Source organism: Pinus tabuliformis, chromosome J, assembly GCF_031772625.1.
Source record: "Pinus tabuliformis cultivar Carrire ecotype Pingquan chromosome J, CPIR1, whole genome shotgun sequence".
Taxonomy (NCBI): Eukaryota; Viridiplantae; Streptophyta; class Pinopsida; order Pinales; family Pinaceae; genus Pinus; species Pinus tabuliformis.
The window spans coordinates 387,289,605-387,297,654 of NC_142295.1; positions in this window are offsets into that span (position 1 = coordinate 387,289,605).

Sequence of the window (8,050 nt, forward strand, 5' to 3'; positions counted from 1 at the left end):
GCTACAGTCAGTTGTGTCACCCTTGAACAAAGCACTCAAAAGAAAGTCTCTCCTCCATTTTGGGCAGGATTTAATTTGACTTAGGTATGCCTTAACCTTGTTATTGAGTCAGTTCTCCTTCGATTGGTTATCTCTTCCAATCATATGGAGAGTTCGCTCATGCCTCATGCATGACAAACTTATACAAGGTTATCATATGTTGCCACATAGTCATCATTGAGTCGTGCTTTTGTTCAAGGGAAGTAAACCTGAGTCAGCCCCTCTACGGTGTATCTTGACCTATTTTTCAGTCAGCCATCCCTGGTTGTCAGTGTCTTGTTTGTCATCACATCAGTTGTATTGGTCCTTTCCTCATGCCGATTTGAGAAGGTCTCCATTGACTTCTTGCTGGTGGGTCTTGTCCTTATCGACGACGACATATTGTTTTGAGGGCAGGCCTAGAGCCACACCCTGGCCCTATTTTCATTATTGATAGGTCACCTTGTGTTCATCATCGATCAGTATCATGGGTCTTTGACTGAGTGGTTTCCCTTGTGTTCGACATCAACGTTCATTATCACACATTGGGATTCGGGAAGTGCCTTGGTTTCCATTTGACCCTATCGGTGGATTCCTCGCCTCTGTGTCAGATTTCATTATTGGTTGGTTTAGAGGGTTTCTATCGTGCGCTAGCTACATCTTGTGTACACAGAAAATGTGCTTCGGTTGGGTTACTACATCTTTTTTCATCCGATTCCTTCCACATTATTGGCCTACGGGTTATACTTGTGCTAGATTGATGAAGGATGTCTTAATGCCTTCCTTCTTGTGGATATTTTCCTATCGACTACGACTCATTGCTCCGGGGCAAAGATCTAGAGTCCATTTGGTAGTACCTTGGGGTTTGTAGTCATCAGTGGCAGATCCTTCGCTATCGATAGTGGGAAACCATCATTGTCCCCTGATTGGTAGATTCTTCTAGGTGTTTGACCTCAGCTCATTTATTCGCACTTGTTAGATTGTACTGGGTACCTTGACTCTCATTATCATTATTGGTGAGTAGTCTCGCGTTTGTTAACGATATACATCAATGACCGATAATCAAATGATTTCTCACATGGTCGACTTCAGATCATTTATTCCCATTGTGTAGAAATGTACCATGGTAGTCGGTGAAGACCTCGGGTTGCATCAACATTCTTTGGTTCACTTGTCAGTTGCTCCTGTTGCTGCTAGTTGACACCATCCACATTATATGTTGCAATCCTTCATAGCGACATCTTATATGCTGGCATCCGAGTTGCGATGTAGTATCATCTTATTCCATCATGTTCATTTGGTACTATTGGGATCAATTTTTGACATCAGTGATCAGCTTCATCCTTCAGCTTCATTGATCATCTTCTTATATATGTGATGTTTAGACATGTACTTGTTCGATCACGATCAGATGATCCATTATGTACTTTCAGTCTTTTATACTTGTATACATAGTGGATCCACTTGTACTTGATATGCAGACATGCTTTACTTTCTCTGAGCATGGGTACGCCCACCTTAGACAGCTGTTTCTTTCTGATCTTCTTTTTGATGGCTTGGCAGGCTAAAATCTGGTGAAGTCCTTCTCAGTTTTCGACAGGTTTCCTTTCCATGTACTTAATACATTTCGACCATCATGTACCCCTTCTCACCTCATATATTAGGGGGCATTTGTTATAGCTCCAAATATCACCCTTAGTATTTGTGATGCCTGGTTCATGGCCTAGGGAAACCCCTTCTTCCAGACTTGGTCCAAATATTTTAAAAACAATGTTTTACCCCCTGTATGTTACTTTGCCCTGTGATAAAAGCATGTACACGCGGGTTAGTCAATACCAAACCCATGTATATGTGTTAAAACACTTAAAAAAATTAAATTTCCTTAACTATGGGTGGAGTTCACAGGTTTTACCTGTTGATTACCTCCTAGTGCCCGTGGCCCAACTGTTCCCAACTGTTTCCCAACTAAAAAACTAACTGGGAGAAGTATAAATAAGACTTCTACGGGAAGGCCTTAAAGAGGAGAGAAGAGATAGAATTACTATACTGAGATTATCCCCTGACCAAGTCTGAAGTATCCCTATGCTTCAAGCACTTCCCCAAGTTCAGGAAACCCTTGTTTCCTTGAGTGTTGATATTCTCCCACTTGCTTGAGATATCATGGTATTGGTTATGGAAGGAGGTTGTTGAAGACTGGGACTGGACAGACCTGGAGGACAGTTCTGCTTGGAGTCGGAAGAAGAAGACTCAGGTGAACTCTTTCCATGTTTATTATAGTTTTCTACAATAAAAAGAAACGTTGTCTTGTTCCTGAGATTGACCTTGTTTATGCATCAGATGTTGTTGTAACTCATGTATGAATGTCATTTGGATGTATAACTAATCATCTTACTTATATGATATAAAGTTGATTTCACTAAAATGCTTTATCTGTATGCTACTATGTATGCTCGGATTGGTTGATTTGTAGATTCGAATATCATCAGGAGTTGCAGAGGGTCTGAAACCTGCTGGAACTACCCAAATGAAGGACATTCGGATATGTTCATCCATACATAGTTTGTTTATTTAAGCATGTTGCCTGAGTTGTATGCGTGTTTCTTGCTCTAGATTACTCTTGCTCTATTGGGTTCTGACCCAAAGCGCTAGGGGACTTATTCCCGTAACATCAATGACTGGTAATAAGACTATCACTTCCTTTACCGATGTGTCTCCTTGAGTCTATAAAGATTCCACGATACTTGGGGCTTATTGTGGCCCATTGCCTATTCCTTCTAAGACTAGCTCATCCAGTATTTGCATGCTTCAGGCAGCATGGGCCACCCACAAGCGGTTTGATATGCCTTCATAGAACCCAGCTCCTCCGCAATCTCCTGCTCCTAACTCAATCCAACCTTTAGGTACAATTCCTCTAGGCCCATTTCCTTATGCTGGTATCTCTCCTAGTCCTTTTCATCGCAGAACCATTCCCCCAAGTCTTAACCATCCAGGAGAAGTTCCCCAGGTCATTACCCTTCTATTCATATACCTTTCTTATTCCCGCCACCAGGAATATTTTCTACCCTTGTTATGGCTACATTTAGTCTATCTATCATTACCTTGGGGATCCCGATATGACACATTGATCCTCCTGCAAACACTCCTCCTAATCAACTCAAACCTTACACAACTTTGACCCTGGTTCAACCTATTGTTCCTACCCATTCCTTTACTTCAGTTCCACAACAACCTCAACAAGAATCCAATCCTGTTATGAAAACATCTAGTGTGGGGGGCAAAACCCAGAAAAAGGGACCGAAAGACAAGGCACCCCAAACAACTCCAATTCCTCTTAAACCACCAAAACATGCTCCTCCATGTGCTTTGTGTGATGTTGTTGGGCATTCCACTAATAATTTTCTTGAGCTCCCTCATATCAAGAATATGGTTTCTAATACCTTCCCTAACTTTAAAATTCCTGAGGTCCATGTCACCTTAATTGAGCCAGCTAAGAAGAACAAATCATTGCGCACGAATCACCCTTGTGCTTTGTGTGATAACTATGGCCATTATTCCCATCATTGTCCCCATCTCAAATATTTTCACGATACACTTCAAGTAATTCACGAGTTAGATGTTGTTTGTAGTGATTCCACTTCCCCTCTACCTGTGGGTTCTAGTCCCACTGTTATGCCAGAACAGGAGGTTTCCCAACCCACCATTGTGATTCCCCCTCCTGATGTCGAGATGACAGATAGTTCCGCCCCTATTATCTACCTGTCGTCATCCATGGGATCAATCTATTGGGACTCTCTTGAAGTTTCCTATTGTGATTCAATTTAACCTTCTCCAGAGAACATTTCGGTCTCAACATCGGTGGATGTTACATATACTATTCATCCATCCACCCCTTTTGATGATTCACATGTGAACTTCATCTCTCATGAACATGCCTAAAGTAGATCCTCTTCATCATGTGGTCTATGTTCCTCTCATCCTCTCATATTTCATTCCGATGAAGACATCATGGAAGCCATGAATAGCCCTAATTATCTTTTGGATGATATACCATCGTGTGTACTTCCTTTTGTAGAAAACCCATGATCAATATGTTGTGGAATCCAAAGACTTCATCCATGGTGAGGTCAATTGGTTTAGAAATCCCATTCATGCACCATATTCTTTCGAATAAGGAAATATGGCTAACATCTCCCCTACCATCAAAATTAACATTTCAAATAAACTAGGGATTGAAGAAAATATCACCTTGGGGACACAATGCACCCCGGAAGAAATTGATTCTTACACTAAGTTATTCAAAGAATTCTGTGATGTTTTCACCTGGTCTTATTCTGAAATGCCCAGACTCGATCCCACCATTGTTGAACATCGCATTGACACTTGGCCTATCCATCCTTCGTACCCGCTAAAAGTAAAGGACTATCCATGCTTCCAAGCGTGATTCTATCAAAGCTAAAATCGATAAGCTCAAGCAGGTTGGTTTCATTTACCCTATTGAATACACCACATGGGTGTCCAATCCTGTTCCTGTCCTAAAGAAGCAAGGCACCATTCGTGTCTACATGAACTTTTGCGATTTGAACAAATCTTGTCCCAAAGACAACTTTCCCACACCTTTCATAGACCAAATCATTGATGAGTGTGTGGAGAATCGTATTCTTTCCTTTATGGATGTATTCTCTGGATATAACCAGATACGTATCCATCATGCTGATCAACTTAAAACTGGCTTCACTAGTCTATGGGGAAATTTTGCTTATAGGGTCATGCGTTTTGGTTTAAAGAATGTTGGGGCCACTTTTTAGCGTGCCATGTCATACTATTTTCACGACTTGGCTCACATTATCCTTGCATATCTAGATGATCTAACCACTCTTTCCAAGCTTTAGCCACAACACCTTCATGATTTTTGTACCATCTTCATTTGATGCCGCCAATATAACATTCGCATCAATCCCCTTAAGTGCGTCTTTTGTGTTCCCACTGGCCGACTATTGGTCTTCATTGTGTCAAAAAATGTAATCACTCTTGACCCTCTCAAAGTTCAAGCCATTCTCAGCCATCTTCCTCCTCACACCCTTAGCTAGTTAAAAAGCCTCCAAGGCAAAGCCAACTTTCTTCGTAGGTTTGTTCCTAACTATGCCATCATGGCACATGGGTTTCTTAGAATCCTTTGATCTAACATTCCATTTGTTTAGGATGGCCAAGCTCAACAGTCTTTTGATTCCCTCGAATGTTCTCTCACTTCCGCTCCCTTGATTATCCCACCACTTCAAAAGGGACTTCATCTTGTGTATCTCAGCTTACACATATTCGGTTGCCAGGGTCTTAGTCCAAGAAGATGGTTTTGGAAATGAGCATGTCATCTATTATGTCAGTAAGAACCTTAATAGTACACTTGTGTCCTATTCCTATGAAGAAAAGTTGGCGCTGGTTGTTGTGTTCTCTATTCAAAAACTCTGTAATTATATCATTACACATACCACCAAAGTTGTGACTAATTCCAACCCGATGGCCTTCTTGTTGAGTCGACAGATCATCAATGGGAAGTATGCCCATTGGATTGTTATCCTTAAAGAATTCGATCTAGAATTTGTCACACCTAAGAGTAAGAAATGTTAGCCCTTGTTGAACTCATGTTTGAATTCCCTACTGGTGCGCCAAATCTACCAGTGAATGATGACCTTCAAAATGAACATTTGTTCGCTATAACCTGAGATGATCCTTGGTATGGTGACATCCTTACCTATTTGCAAACCCATAAATTTTCCCTCCATCTTACTCATGATGATAGATGATGCATTCACCATCAAGCCCCTCACTATCTCCTCATTAGTGACGATCTTTATCGTCGCGGTGTTGACACTGTCCTTTGTCGTGGTCTCATCCATGCAGAAGCTGAGCAAGTGCTCAATATCTATCACGGTGGCACTTGTGGTGGTCATCTATCTAGAATGGATATTACCCATAAAATCATGCGTTCTAGATACTTTTGGCCTTCTCTCTTTAGCGATTGCATTGAGGTAGTCAAACATTGTCCCAATTATCAATTATATGCCCCTAAGGATCGAGCTCCACCTGCTCCCCTCTATCATGTGATCACAGCCGATCATTTCTATAAATGGGCTATTGAATTTATGGAGTGTTGACCCCCATCTGCTAATAACCATAAGTATATTATTGTGGTCGTTGACTATTTCACCAAATGGGATGAAGCCATGCCCACGTTCAATAACATCGCAACTACTGCAGCCCTATTTTTCTTTAACCATGTTATCACTCAATTTTGGGTTCCGAATCAATTGGTTTCTGACCACAGCCAACACTTAGAAGATGAGATATGGCCTGAGTTATCCTCATTGCTAGGCTTTGAACAACAATATTCATCTTCTTATTACCCCCAAGGAAATGTCCAAGTTGAAGGTGCTAATAAAATTCTTAAAACTATGCTTCAACAGACCATGAATAAACACAAGACCAACTGGTACTTGATGCTCTTCTCCTTGATATGGTCCTATAGAACCTCCGTAAAAACCAACATTGGGTTTACTCCTTTCCACCTTTTTTTGGATAGGAGGAAGTCTTACCTATCAAGTGTGAAATCCCCTCCCTTCACCTTGTTGTCGAACTTCTCTCGGACACCCAACCTTTAAAACAAAGACTCATCATTCTTGAGCGCGCCAATGAAGATCGATGTGTTGCATTGCAAACCATTTAAGTGGCTAAAAAATGCACCAAAGCTCAGTATGATCGTAAAGTACACCCTCGTACCTTTCATGAAGGTGACCTTGTTCTCATCTATGACCAAGCTCATGATGTCTTGGGGCATGGGAAGTTTGAACCATTATGGCTTAGTCCTTACATCATTCGTAAATGTTTGGGAAAGGGGGCATACCTTTTAGAGGTTCTAGAAGGTGAAATCATTCCTAACCCTCGCAATGCACTCTACCTGAAGAAATTTTACCCATAGAATTTCCCATCGAAATGCATGTCCTTTTTTATTTCTGCATTTAGGTAGCTTGCATTCCCCATCATCTCATTTTGTTGTCTTCTTATGTCTTTCATATGGATCCATCATCCACACCACATATCAGTTATGTCGATGGTGCGATTCGCTTCTCTAGGAATCTAGCCTCGACAACTTGGGCCATTTTCACCCCTTTGAATTCGTTAGTTCACTCCAACGGTGTCTACATTGGACCTGCCACTAATAACCAAGTCAGAAATGATGCAATGATAGGTTTATTAGCTGATGCCATTGATCATCGCATCCTTCACCTTCATGTTTGTCTTGATTCCTTGCTACTTGTCATGCAATTGAACGACGTTTATCATGTGCGTAATCCTGTCCTATTTAGAAAATATCTACGAGTTAAGCTTTTGGCATGTGAATTTGAATCCATTTCATTGAATCATGTTCCTATAGCACAAAATAACTATGTAGATACCATTGCGAATAACAATCTATATTGGAATTTATCACATGCATATACAAGAAGACATCCATAGCATAAAAAAATGGCGAACCACAATCATCACAAAATATGCATAACCATATTATGTATCATAATATCAAACATATAGTGTTTGGAGTCCATTACTCTAAATATGTTCGACATGCCCATATGACGTTACATAAAAAAAATAGGGTCCCACATGTCCTTATGCCTAATCACTGTCATCTGGAGGATCTTGGGCAAATGACTCCATTCCACCCGCCCGTAAGTCTCAAACTGCCTGACAGACCATAGTTATGTGCCTTGTGATACCTCAAAAGCCTAGTGCACTCATCTATATATTGATATTCTTGCTCATACCATTCGTGCTTTTTCAGCTTGGTCAGTAGCACATCGAACCTACGATAGAGATACTCTAGTAGCACATCACTATCTGATTCCTGTTGTGACGTAGAACCTCTCTGATCTGCAACCCCAGGTGTTGCGACTCGTCTTGCATATCCTGTCGGCCTCATCAGTGCTATATCTACATACCACACGTTTGGAAATCAGTACCACATACATATATTTTCTAA